The sequence below is a fragment of the Danio aesculapii genome, chromosome 2, assembly GCF_903798145.1.
Source record: "Danio aesculapii chromosome 2, fDanAes4.1, whole genome shotgun sequence".
NCBI classification, from domain to species: Eukaryota; Metazoa; Chordata; class Actinopteri; order Cypriniformes; family Danionidae; genus Danio; species Danio aesculapii.
The window spans coordinates 7,661,643-7,676,857 of NC_079436.1; the positions used below are offsets into that span (position 1 = coordinate 7,661,643).

Below are 15,215 nucleotides of genomic sequence, written 5' to 3' on the forward strand. Positions count from 1 at the left end.
CTTTGATGATGCAAATATTACCTGCTTCAGACACGGCAGGGATCTGATAACGTCTGATCATCTGATATCATCGCGCAAATGCTGAAAGACATTGATCAAAGCATGCTGTGCTACATAATTTCAAGCCCTGTAATAGACAGAAGCCGTTGTCATATCTGTTCAAGCGGTGGATGTCAACAGGACCTTGTTTTGTTTTAGTGTTTGGACAGTTAGCCACTGGCAGAGGTTGGCTAGGGAACTGAAGACAGGAAGAAGAGAGAAAGATGAAGGAGAACAGAGGGAGTGTGCCGGAGGGCCAGGCGGCGAGTCAATACAGTAAGCTGACAGAGGTGGATAAAGCACTCTCCCTGTGTGGCTTGCTTTCAAGACACTGCTGAAATATAGAGGCACTCGGGCCGCATGGGTGCAATAGGCTGGCGTGGCGATGAAAACAGCTTTCTGTTTGTCACTGCTGAGCCTGCGAATCACAGGAATATCGAGCTTTCTCTGAAAAAAACAGGGAGAAAGCTGGTAAATGCAACTGCAAAGGTCACCGCTTTTTTTTGTCTTCAGCCCTGAACTTGGCAAACTGTGACCAGATAATGGGTATTTATTCAGTCGTTTACGCATTTGATTGTTACTGAAGCAATAGACCATATAGCTGTGACCCACTTCCTCTCGCCATACAGACCAGCTCATCAGACACTTTGTTTTCCTTTCTTTGTGGAGATCATCAAGTCCTCGCTGACCTCAATTATCAGCCAAAGACTAGAACCAAATGTTTACATGCAACACGGCAAATGACAAAATTAATTTTGTTGCATTATTTCCACTGAGTTGAGCAGCTTTATCCTTGCCAACTTTTTAGGGTTTAATGCGTTTTGACAAGATGATTTCAATTATAGTTTTTTTTTTACCAGTTTGACTAATTAGATGCTTCAAATGACATTACAACTTAGATATTTAAATCCAGGCATAGCCTAGTAAAAGCGAATTTATTTGTAATTACAGCTATGGGAGTAAAAACATTCCAGCTATGGGAGTAAAAAAGAGATCACTTGAAAAGTCCAAGTTTTGCTTAATTTATCATGTATGGATTTGAGTGAAATGTTAGTATTTGGTTTGTCCCATCAAGTTCTGATAAAATCCTTTCAGTTTTCATTTGTTGGGATTAAATGCAAGACTATTCCACCAAATGTTGGCTTCTACTACACTACCTGACAAAAGTGTTGTCAATGATCCCAGTTGTAAGAGCAACACATAATAACTTGACTTCAAGTCAATCATTTGTTAAAGTGTCAGAAGGTAGATTTTTTAGATGAATCATCTGTTGATCTGCATCCCAATCATCACAAATACTGCAGAAGACCAATTGGAACCCGCATGGACCCAAGATTCTCACAGAAACAAGTCAATTTTGGTGAAGGAAAAATCAAGATCTGTAGAGTGGATGGCAACATCAACAGCCTGAGGTATCAGGACATTTGTGCTGCCCATTGCATTCCAAACCAGAAGAGAGGGCACATTCTTCAGCAGGATAGCGCTCCTTCTCATTCTCAGTTCCTGAAAGCACAGAAAGCCAAGGTGCTCCAGCATTAGCCAGCTCAGACACCAGATATAAACAATATTGAGCATGTCTGGGGTAAGATGAAGGAGTAGGCTTTGAAGATGAATCCAAAGAATCTTGATGAGTTCATCAAGATTCTTTGGATTCATCTTCAAAGCCTAATGTGTTTCAAGAGTGTTTCTTTGCCATTCCAGATGACTTTATTAATAAATTATTTGAGTCATTGCAGAGATTTTTGGGTGAAGTCCTCCAAGCTCATGGGAGTCAAACAGCACAGTACAGTATTTCTGTTAAGTGACAAGATTTTGGCAAAGCAAAGTCAGACCTTACTGTCCAAATTAAATAATTAAAAATCAAGGCATGATCATATTTTATTTTGGTAAAATAAGCATAATCTAGAGGCCTTTGCCTTTCATATAAGCCACTTCTGATACAAAATGATCAACTAGAAGTCAAGTTATTATTTGTTATCCCTAAAACTTGGATAGGCAACAAGACCTTTGTCAGATAGTGTATTCTGAAGATAAAACTTTGGTATTGGTGTGTCCAAAAATTTTACTTAAAATGTATTTATTTATTTTTGACCAATTGTCATTTGATTCCAAAAATTCTCTAAATGGCCAAACTATCAATTTTTAAAATTTGGAAGAAATATTAGATTAGATTTGAAAAAACAAAAACAATAGATTACAGGTTCTTAGTCAAACACACAACTTCGTTCAAGAAAATGAGAACATTCATGTGGTTTATTTGTCACCCTATATCTCTCGTAGAAGGTAGGACCAGCATCCACACCAAGAAATGTCAGTATATTGTATTTCCAATGAAATATCAAGGCAATTCGAATTTTCTTTGTTTCAATTTGTATGAGTGTACATTTTAGTATTTGTCCACCCCGCAATGATGGCTAGGCTTAGGCCTGGGTTTGGGGGCGCACCTCATTTTAAAATTCTTACATTGTTATACTAGTGAAATCTAAAAGATTCGTTTTTATAAATTAGCCACCTTTAAAAGAGCCTTTAATAGTGTTGGTTCCATAAAGAACCTTTAACATATGTTGATATGTTCTTTAAAATGTAAAATTTGTAGATTATTATAATTTGACAGAATAATTTGTGTAAAAAGTATGTTTCTTATTGGATTATTAAAATTAATTAATCGAAATCATATTAATTGTATTAATCAATAAAAAACTACAAAATATTATGCAAATTCTTCATTAAAACAAAAAACAAAACCAAAAAACCCCACAAACAAATAAAATATCTTAAAGGATCTGAAAAGTGTTCTGAAAAATTTTAAGTGTTCTTGCTTAATTTTCTAAAAATCATGTTTACATCCATCTTATTGTCAATATGATTATGGTATCAGTGTATAATGTTATCACCTCTTATGTCCAGTACAGTGAATGCACACTTAAGTCATCTGATGACTTTGTCTTCTTTCTATTTAAAGGGCACCTATGATCCAAAATCAACTTTTGGAAGCTATTTGGACGCTGCATCGTGACGTAGGAGTGCGGTTTTCCCAGCCTACGGAATTGACTGACAGGCATGTTATACATGTCTCCACAGTAACACATCCACAAAGCAGGAAATTAAAAGAACCTGCAATTAAAAGATCTGTTCAGCTCTCTGTGATCATCTGCAACTCAAGAATTTTACAAGTTTAAAACGTTCTTAAAACTGTGCATGTTCGTAATAAAGAAAAGTTAATAAAATTGCTAACCGCTGAAATCACCACAGATGCATAGAGGCTATACAAGGATGCTTCAAATAGACTTTAAAAAACAGTGGAAGGATAAATGTGTGTGTGTGCTGCGAACTGTAAATGGCATTTGTGTGTGACTTATCGTTGCAAATATATAAAACAAACTTACTTGCAATATTTGACTGATAAACTGAATCTGTAATCTATAAACTGAGTTCTGAATCTGTTTACACGTGGGAACGGTGGGTATGGAGAACCAGCTCATTTGGACAGGCTACAAAAACAGCTTCACTGTCCTCTGAGTCTAATATAGGCATAATCTAGAGGCTATAATAAATGATCTGATGGGTGTTTTGAGGTGAAACTTTACAGACACATTCTGAAGACACCAAAGACTTATCTTACGTCTTGTAAAAGGGGTAAAATAGGAGCCCTTTAATACTGTTAATTTCAACCTAGGCTCATTCTGAAAACATACCGCTATATACATTTCTGAAAAGCACCAAATACATCCCAGGAGCTGTTTTTTTGCAGTTTTTGTTTTCGCGAATCCACTGTGCAAGCTTTTTGAGATCTCAAATTTCTCTTGTAAGTGCCATTCTCACCTGCTGTTCTCGCATAAATTCACTGACAGTTTTTAAAATCAATTCAGAAAAAGAAAAACCCTCACCAGATTTTTTCCACATTTTCATATTTTACCACATTCTCACCCTGTTATTTACTTGTTTATTTTATTTTTTACTTCTGTTTTTGTCTTACCTGGTTTATGGAACCGTTCTTCGCTGGACTTGAACCCCGTCATGGTCAACTCTTCTCTGCGTCTCAAGTCCGCCGACATACATGGCGAGCTAACTGAGCAAACTGGTAACAACGGAAAAGCCTTCCATACAGAGGTAAGCGGTCAGCTGGTAAGCCCAAAAAGGAACGACATCATACCACCCTTTAACTTTCATTTTAAAGACTAAATGCAGCCATACATACTTCGGGCTACATAAATTGCGATCTCCAGAAATGTTTAATTAGAGGCATACAAAGTTAGCGTTAGCTCTACTATAAAAGATCTGGGTGTTATATTAGACAGCAATTTAACTTTTGAAAATCATATATCCCATGTGACAAAAACTGCCTTCTTTCATCTGAGAAATATTGCTAAGTTATGAAGTATGCTATCCATCTTAGATGCAGAAAAGCTAGTCCATGCTTTTATGACTTCTAGGTTGGATTTCTGTCCTCATTAAATCTTGTCTGCTGAGCTGAGCAAGTAAGGAAAGACTCTACCGTACAGTACTGTGGCCAGTGGTAATGTATGCCAGTGAAACGTGGGTATTGAGAACTCGGGATGAACTGTTTCTTAACGCATGGGAGAGGAAGATCCAAGGTGACCAAGGTGAATGGCGGATAAGGAATAATGCAGAAGTGGCAGACAAGTATGCGAAGCCAAGCCTGGTCACGGAAATAAAAAGGAACCGTATAAGATGGCTGGGCAATTTAGAGAGACTCCTCGAACAAAGAGCTGTTAAAAGAGCATACAAGCTAAAACTAGAAGGAAGGAGACGTCCTGGTAGGCCACGAAAGAGGTGGTTAGATGATGTAGAAGATGATCTACGTACCCTAAGAGTGCATGCCTGGAGAAAGCAGGCTTTGGATTGGGAAGGCTGGAGCGGAGTGGTGGAAGAGGCCATGGCTCTACATGGGCCGTAGCGCCGCCGGAAGAAGAAGAAGGCTGGATTACTGTAATCCTCTGTTTGCTGGCTGCCCAGAACAAACTTCAGCTAGTTCAAAATGCAGCAGCCAAAGTTCTCACCAGGTCTAGAAAATATGACCATATCACCCCAATTTTAGCCTCCTTACACTGGCTGCCTGTTAGGTTTCATATTGATTTTAAAATATTGCTTCTTACCAATAAAGCTTTAAATAATCTAGCTCCTGTTTATCTAACCAACCTTCTGTCTCGCTACAATTCAACTCGCTTTTTAAGATCTCAAAACTCAGGGTTTCTCGTAGTACCTCGAACAGCAAAGTTGAGTAAAGGGGGTCGAGCCTTCTTATTTATGGCTCCTAAACTCTGGAATAATCTTCCTGATATCGCAGTTTAAAACTAGATTAATTACCTATCTTTTTAGTAAAGCATACACATACATTAGCGGTATGATACATGAATGTGGCCCACGCAGGTTTTTGCATCTCGTTTATGTACACTACGAACAGCAGCTACGCTAATTATTCTCTTTATTTTCAATTTACACCTGGAGATACTCCACCCGAGGCCCTCAGAGACTATGCAGCGCTACTTATTCGATCCAAGACCAGCGACAAAATGATCCCAAGGTTTTCATAATCCTGAACAAGGCCGTATCCTAAGCAGCTGTTGTGGTGGTCATGGCGGAGTGGAGAGCATGAGACTGATTCCTGTGTCACTCAGGGGAACGACGAGTCTCGCTGACGTCCAGCTTCTCCAGCGCCTAGACTGCAGCTCTGCACAAGACGTTTGGCCATAGGAGAAATGGTCGTGCCCAACTGAGCCTGGTTTCTCTCGAGGTTTTTTAACTCTTCACTTTTGCCAATTGGTGACATTTTTTTCCTCGCCGCTGTCGCCACTGGCTTGCATGGTTTGGGACCTGTAGAGCTGCGCATCGATGGATTTGCTCTTCAGTGTTTGGACTCTCAATAGTGAATATTAAACCAACCTGAACTGAGCTAAACTGAACTGAACTAAAACTCTGAAAACTGAACTGATTCTGAAATGAACTGAAACTGTTTCAATTTACATTGATCTTCTATGTAAAGCTGCTTTGACACAATCTACATTGTAAAAGCGTTATACAAATAAAGGTGAATTGAATTGAATTGTATATTGGGCTACGTTTTCATAATGAGCCAATGTTGGTAAATTTAGGGGAAACAATTATTTTCATGTTTTCATAATCTGAAATATTGCAAAGATATAGATTGGGAATATTCCAACTTAATCTCATGAGGAATTTTACATGTCGCAGTTAATTTGTTAAAATTCATACTATTTAATTTATGTGAAAACATACAATTTTTAAAGGAGGCATGTCCCCAAACCCCACCCATTACCCTACCTCTCATGCATGTCATGATTTTGCCAAGTACATTGTAATCCTGGAAAAGCTAGCAGCTAGCTCTCTGCAACTTTCACATGGTCGTCCACTGAAGCTATAAGCAGGGCTGTGCCTAGTCAGTACGTGGATGGGAAACCGCAGGTTCCTGCTGGAAGTGGTGTTTCTGAGACCAGGTCTGTGTGGGTCCTAATGCCCCAGTATATTGATGGGGACTCTATACTACTGTCTTTCCAACGAGACGTTAACGACTCTCTGTGGTCATTAAAAATCCCAGGAAGTCCTTCGAAAAATGAGTAGGGGTTTACCCCAGCAACCTGGCCAAATTTGCCCAATGGCCTCTGTCCATCATGGCCTCCTAACCATTCCCATATTATAATTGGCTTCATCACTCTGTCTCTCTCAACGTCTTTCTACTGTCATCCCTCTACACCAATCAGCTGGCGTGTGGTGTGCGGTCTGGTGCAGTATGGCTGCCGTTGCGTCATCCAGGTGGATGCTGCACACTGGTGGGGTTGTTGCTAGATCTGATATGGTTGCGGCCGGAAGTTAACAAGAATTATTTATATTATTTATTAAATTTCCCATTTATTGTTTTTTATTAACGTCTACTCCCACCCTAACCCTAAACTCAACCGTCATAGTAATGTAAAAACAGTAGTTGTTTGAGTATTATTTATGTTATCAATTAAATTATCCAATTAATTGTATTTTTTAATGCCTACCCCTACCCCAACCCTAAACCCAACCCTCACAGTACTGGTAGATATTACCCACTGGTGGTGGATGAGGAGATTCCCCCCAAAAATGTGTAAAGCTCTTTGAGTGTCCAGAAAAGCGCTATATAAATGTAAGGAATTATTATTTTTATCATTATTATTCTTATTAACAATATGATTTTTGATCAAAAACATAATCCATATCTGTTCCTACCCCTAAACCCAACCTTAACTGTACATCTGTACGTCTGTACATCAAATCAGATGGGAATAATAGTTGGATAACAAGAATAGAAGTGTATAAACCGCAAGCCTAAACTTAACATAAACTGTAAACGTATCTCTTAATTCTGATTAACTGATTTGAATGTTGTTCCAGGATCAACATAGATGTTAATCCAGGAACATGTCCTTCTCTGTGAAATCAGGTTGGCGTAGCCCCCTCATTGGAGCTTGAGCAAATCATATAAATCATACAAATGAACACAAATCAGCTACTAAATCAAAAAGTTCTGAATTGCCGTGAGATTGAGTAGCATATTTAGATGCAGGGCATGTGCTTGGAGTTCTGTTCCATCCATTGGGCTTAAGATATTTGCAAACCAATGTTACAGAAGTTAATTAGAATATGCGATTTTGAATGACTGTTTGACTTATATTAGTCACTGGGAGCTCACTGAATAAGCTGCGGAAGAAAAATGAGAGCATTCAAATTATAATAGGCTTCATGTTTCAAATCTGTTACCTCTATTAAACAAACGTTCAGTCATGCTTCTGTGCAGACTGGAGCAGGCTGTGTCATCTGTGCTTAGATGACTGCTTAAAAGCTGCACACCAGTAAACAATTGTCAGGTTTTAAGGCGGAGGGGAGGAGATTTTGAATTAGTTTTGGTCAACTTCTTCAAGATTTGCCGGATATCAGCATTTTTACTTTGAGACACTTTATACAAATGAGTCCGGGAAAGAGGAATCCTTTCATCACAGAGTTTTCAACCTCAGGTACGGATCTCTTAACTAGACAACAAAAATGAATGGAAAACATTTCCATTAGAAGTTTTCTCAGCTGTGTTTTTTCATTGGGAGACAATCTCAATAAGGAATATTGATGATTCTGCACATATTTCCGTGTTTTTTTTTTTTCTTTTGCTTCACGGTCTTCCTCCATTATTCATTTACTGCCCGTTTTTAATCTCCAGTGGGCTGACTCAGAATTCATTTTCCATTTGGAGAGTGTTCCCCCTGTCTGCGCTTGTCCGTAGTATTGATTAAGTAGGTCCTTGTGGAGAGAAAATTATGTTTGGGTTTTAACACATTTTACACTGTATTTTTACTAATCTACCCTGTGTGGGACTTGAATTAAGTTTCACAGTTGAAGTTGGATTTGCAATCCTTGTGGCTCATCATAGCAGTATTCACATTTCATTTAATATAATAATATTTCATTCACATTTCACATATATATATATATATATATATATATATATATATATATATATATATATATATATACACATACATACATATACATATACATAGACACACACACACACACTACCTGTCAAAAGTCTTGACTTCTAGTTGATTATTTGAGAAAGCGGCTGAAGGTAAATTTTTTTTTGATGAATCATCCACTGAACTGCATCCCAATCATTACAAATGCTGCAGATGACCTTTTGGAAACCCCATGGACCCCAAGATTCTCACAGAAATCAGTCAAGTTTGATAGGAAAAATCATGGTTTGGGGTTCCATTCAGTATGGGGGCATACAAGAGATCTGCAGAGTGGATGGCAACATCAACAGCCTGAGGTATCAAGACATTTGTGCTGCCCATTACATTACAAACTATAGGAGAGGGCAAATTCTTTAGCAGGATAGTGCTCCTTCTCATACTTCAGCCTCCACATCAAAGTTCCTGAAAGCAAATAAGGTCAAGGTGCTTCAGGATTGGCCAACCCAGTCACCAGACATGAACATTATTGAGCATGTTAGGGGTATGATGAAGGAGGACGCATTGAAGATGAATCCAAAGAACTTTGAAGAACTCCGGGAGTCCTGCAAGAATGCTTTCTTTGCTCTTCCAGTTGAATTTATTAATAAGCCATTTGAGTCATTGCACAGATGAATGGATGCAGTCGTCTAAGCTCATGGGAATCATATAGAATGTTTCTTTTTCCACTGCACCATGACTTTATATTCTATACTGTACATTATTTCTGTTAAATGACGACTTTTGTCCAAGCAAAGTCAGACCTTACTGCATGATCATATTTTATTTTGGTCAAATAAGCGTAATGTAGAGGTATTTGCCTTTCATTTAAGCCACTTCTGATACCAAATGATCAACTAGAAGTCAAGTTTTATTTGTCGTTCCTAAAACGTGGATAAATGACAAGACTTATAAATATATATTAGGGTTGGCCGATGTCGACCAATTCGGCAACGTACGATGTCTAATGTGAAAATTGCGATGGACGATGGCATCGTTGTCATATGCGGCGGTGAATTAATTATTTATGAATAAATAAATAATTAATTCATGACAAATTAATTATTTGTTGCCTACCTTTTCAAATAAAGAGAAGTTACACACAAATTACCACCTGTCAATTACTTTTTCTGTGGGACTCTGGCATGAATAGTGATCTGTGTCAATATAATGACGTCGACAAACTTGGTTGGTAAAAGTGCACAACCAACAGGAACCAACCAACAGTATTCGAGTTTTTCGCTAAAATTACTAAGTACAAGCGTGAAAGCGAACGACTGAAGCAGTACTGACGCTGTCACACATTACCTGATAGATTCAAAAGACCAAAGAGATAGATCATTAGACAGAGACAAGATTAATTAAATATCACGTTTAACAACTAAAGTGAGACGCAATGCAGCAGTGTTTGGGCTGACTGCTGGAGTTCAGACGCTGCAGCGCATGACAGAGTTTGTGTTTGTGTGTGTGTGGTCATGTGATGTGCATTTTCAGTGGTATAGTGTGGATGGAGAGATCTTTTCAGAAATGCTAGATGACATGCCAGAGTGGACGTGGATCATTTTCGTTCTAAAATGCCATTTTAAAACTAAGACATATTAGAGTAAACGGGCCGTGTGTATTTTTGCAAGAAGGTTGTTGCTGCGGAGGATTGCAGGCCGGATGATTGGACCCAACCATGATATAAATATATATATATACACACACACACACACAAACATATATATATATATATATATATATATATATATATATATATATATATATATATATATATATATATATATATATATATATATATATATATATATATATATGTGCGTGCGTGCGTGCGTGCATGCATGCGTGCGTGCGTGTGTGTGTATATTTACATTTGTGTGTATATTTATATTTGTGAAGTGTTCACATGCAAAAACCTCTAAATGCCATCTGAAATGTTCTGCTAAAATGACCATGTTTGTCAGCCTCCTATGTTTATGTTCAGTTATTTCACCTTAAAGGCAAAGTAAATAACTTATTTGTCACTATAAAAGTAAAGTTACTGAACACAGGAGTTGGAGAAAAATGCTAAGTTTAGAAGATAGCTTTTAGAGGTGTTTGCACCTTAACTCTTCATATATACACAAGCTTTTTCATGTGATTAATCACAATTAGTCTTTTGACAGCCCTAGTACATATAACTAATATAAATATAACTTTTTTTGCTCCTTAATTTTGACAATTTTAATGCATTTTTGATGAATAAAAGTATTATTTATTATATGACTAATTTAAAAAAGTACAGACCCCAGAACTTTAACTGGAACTGTATAATAGATCTGTATAACAGATAAATCACAGCAAATGTTCCAGACCAATTACCAAAATGGAAGCTATTGACATTTAAAAGCAGCATGCTTATACTTATTGGGATGATTGAATTTCACAGGGCACAAGACCAGTCACTGAAAATGTGAAAGATTGTTGTTCCTGTAAATTGTAAAAAAACATTATAAACTAACCAACCAATATCTTTCTCAACTTATAATGTCCCTAAGACTGATACGCTCTTATATGTTGTTTTGCTATTAACAGTACTGAGACAGCATCCTCTTTTTTCCATGGGCTCACAGCTGCCTTTTTTTATTTTAATATCACCCAAAATGCTTTTTTTATACAGAAGATTTCATTATCAGTAAATCCCGAAGCACTAGATTTTGGCACAAACCCTTCTCTTTTTTATTTATTTATTTATCTTTTACATAGAGTCAGCTTATTAAACTAATTCCCAGTACCGAACAGGTGCAACTCAAGAACCGACATTATGGTTGCTGCTAAACATGCACTAAGGTTGATCAGTTTTTCCAACCCCGAGTTCTCAATTGCTATTTATTCAGCATTGTTTTGAGACCTTTTCTCTGAATTGATAACAGCTGGTGGAAGGACTAAGTGATCCAAATCCGTGTCTCCTTCAATCCCAAGCTTCCCTCAAAGGCAGCCATCGCAGTTTTCAATCAATTAAAGCTGTAGATCAAACACTGAGCAGGGTCTGGCATCGTTTGACTGTGTGTCTTTTGGGAGTGGGCTCGGATAACAGTGTGAATGAAAACCAGCTTACCAGGGGGTTGGGCACCGTTCTATAAGACTGCCACACCGACAAACTATCCAGGGAAATAAAACCCGGCTTCACCATAACACAGACTCCAGCAGAAGCATAAAGCGACATGTGATATTTGGACCCTCGCGTACAAAAACAAACCATGTAATGGCCTTCATGACTTCCATGTGCACATTTGAAACTCGAGTCTCCCTTGAAAAAAAAGGGGGAGGGTTGCTTGAATTTGGATGAAATTGTTTACATGTAAATTGTTTACAGTGTAAGACATTCTGATATCCATTCCGAGACCACATCTGCTTAAAACTTAAAAACTGCTTAAAAAACACTGTAATGCGATCTCCTTTCAAAGCTGATTACCGTCCGTTTCCTGACGTCGCTTCGCCTTTGCATATAATACCTGTAGTGGAGTCATTAGATGCTAATTTACGCTTGAGTAAATATTACCAGGTCAGTGCGTTCCCCTGGGCCAGCAGTTTGCATTAATGAATTATATGTCACCCACTTGGCTGTACAGTCACATCTCGTTCCATTAAGCCTGATATTAATCCAGCGAATGGCTTGAGCCCAAATGGAAGCCCTTGTCTGTGGTGCCAGAGGCCGATTGGAAGGCGGTGCCAGGGCTTGGAGACAAGTACAATAAATAAAGCCATGTAAGTGCGCCGTAAAAATCACTTATCCACATTTTGCGGTGGGCCAAGTTATGCTAGAGGGCAATCAACAAACATTTGGTCAGCAGGAAATTGCTCAAATCTGTATGTAATATTCGGGGCGAAGAGAGAATTCCTCCCACATGTTGCTTCTCTGATAAGGGTTGTTGTCTTTCCGGGAAGGACACACTGGGATTCAATCTGCTCAGATTCAGAGAATCACAAATGAGATATTTTATATAGGTTTCACCAAGAGGGTGGAGAGATTTATTGTGAGGCAATTTCAGAATTGTCATCTGTAAAACCAATGCTTGCCTGATATATAGACTTTCAGAAGAGATTCCAACAACAATGCAAATTTTGTTATAGGATTAATCTACATAAAATGTAGATTTATTATGTGTTGATTGTCTCATTTGCTGGGACTTATCATTTTACAAGTCGTTTAAAGATGATACTAAAACGAAACACACACACACGCGCACACACACACACACACACACGCACACACACACACACACACACACGCACACACACACACACAAACTCATCTTCTGAGTTACAAGGAACAACCTCGGAGCAATAAGTTTTCTTCTGGGAAAACTTTGGCTCACAAAATCTATAAACATAACAGCATTCTAGCTGTTTTGCATCTGGTTATGGAACATTGTGTTCGTGCTACTTTGTGTTTTCATTTTATCAGAGAATAGCAAAACAAACCCCTTTGACCGTCAGTGTAATATAGAGTATATAGAGAGAAGGCAGTGAAATATAGAGTACTAAGGTATGACTCTCTAAAGCAATAATTAAATGTGCAGTAGGTGTTTGTCTTTGTTTTGTTGTGCTGGTTAAAGGTTCTACACATTCCATTAGTAATGATTAAAGTAAATGATCTAAATGTATTTATATTGTTTTTTATATTCTGGGTAAGGCATAGGACTAAAAAAAAGGTCCAATTAAAAATTGTCAGGCCGAAAGTAGCCCAAAACGTCTGTCAACAAATGTAGATTTGTACATCTGAGCACCCTTTTCACGCGAACAGGTCCGCGATAAAAACAAATCCTGAATCAACATTGGAGCTACTTTTGCATGCTTGAGGAAGGATGACACCATATCTGAAGTATTACTTTTAGACAGGTAATATTATGTTTTAAAACTATTTTGTCATGCAAAGCTTATGTAGATTTAGTTGTTTTATAAATGGGTTATTTGCACAGAAGTGTTGTTCAGCCACTCAAATCTTCTGAAGAAAGATTGATGTGTCAACAAATATTTGAAAATGTTTATTTCATAAGGTACTGTATCTTTTACAGCATCGATAATGTAGATTTTTATTTAGTTTAATAACAAAACATAAGTAAATAGCACTATTCCACCTAGTCTGAGGTCACAGAGCATAGAATCACCAAGAGGCGACGCTCTGTTGCTGTTTGGGAAACAGCGACTAGAGTCACGCGGTGGCCATTTTGGAATGAGAATATATTTACTTATTTATGTATTTGCATATTTATTTATTTATTGTTTTATTTATGCAGGGATTTATGGATTTATTTACTCATTAATTTATTTATTTGCATATTTATTTATTTATTGTTTTTTATGCAGGGATTTATGGATTTATTTACTGATTTATTTACTCATTTATTTTTTTATTTGCATATTTATGTATTGTTTTTTTATGCAAGGATTTATGGAATTATTTACTAATTTATTTATTTATTTGCACATTTATTTATTTATTGTTTTAATTATGGAGGGATTTATGAATTTATCTACTTATTTATTTATTGTTTTATTTTTGCAGGGATTTATTTAATTGTTTACCAATTTATTTATTTATTTGCATATTTATTTATTGTTTTATTTATGCAAGGATTTATGAATTTATTTACTCATTTATTTATTCATTGGCATATTTATTTAGTTATTGTTTTATTTATGCAGGGATTTATGGATTTATTTACTAATTATTTATTTATTTGCATATTTATTTATTTATTGTTTTATTTTTGCAGGGATTTATTTACTCGTTTACTCATTTATTTATTTATTTATTTATTTGCATATTTACTTATTGTTTTATTTATGCAAGGATTTATGGATGTATTTACTCATTTATTTATTCATTCTTTTATTTGTGTATTCGTTTATTGTTTTATTTATGCAGGGATTTATGGATTTATTTACTGATTTATTTATTTGCGTATTTATTTATTTATTCTTTTATTTATGCAGGGATTTATGGATTTATTTACTCATGTATTTATTTATTTGCATATTTATTTATTGATTTATCGTTTTGTTTATGCAGGGATTTATGGATTTATTTACTCATTTATTTGCATATTTATTTATTTATTGTTTTATTTATGTTGGGATTTATGGATTTATTTACTAATTTATTTATTTATTTGCATATTCATTTATGAATTAATTGTTTTTGCAGGTTTCCTCCTCCATAATTGAGCCAGTAAAAGTCGCAAATATTGTTGATTTACTTTTGACCCACCAGTGTGTTACCTTTATGCTTAAAAAAAGATGGGGTCAAAAGCAACAACGTGCAACGTTTCTTTAAAGTGAAATTATTTTTAAGCTGTTCTACACTTGTTTAAAATACCACCTGATATTGATATGATAGAGCACACTTACGAGTTAAAAATGGTACTTTTGTCCCTGCTCTCCCCTACTTACCTTCTCTTGTTCAAAAGCTTTTTGAGTTTCTTTCTTCTGTTGAACACAAAAAGATATTTCAAAAAATGCTAGTGGCTGCTTTTTTTTTTTTTTCCTACAATGGAAGTTGATGGGTCCAATCAACCATTCATACTTTCGCATATCTATTCATTGTTGTTTTCAGGAGAAGAAAGAAACTCAAAAAAGTTTAAATCACGCTGTGTAAACGAAATAATTTTTATTTTGGGGTGAAAC

The 15,215-nt window shown here is 36.5% G+C and overlaps 1 protein-coding gene across 1 annotated transcript in view; it reads right to left on the minus strand.

The window, feature by feature from the left end:
• dipk2aa (divergent protein kinase domain 2Aa) overlaps window positions 1–15,215 on the minus strand; it is a 419,818-nt gene that overhangs the window by 155,929 nt on the left and 248,674 nt on the right. The gene's annotated exons all lie outside the window — the stretch shown is intronic.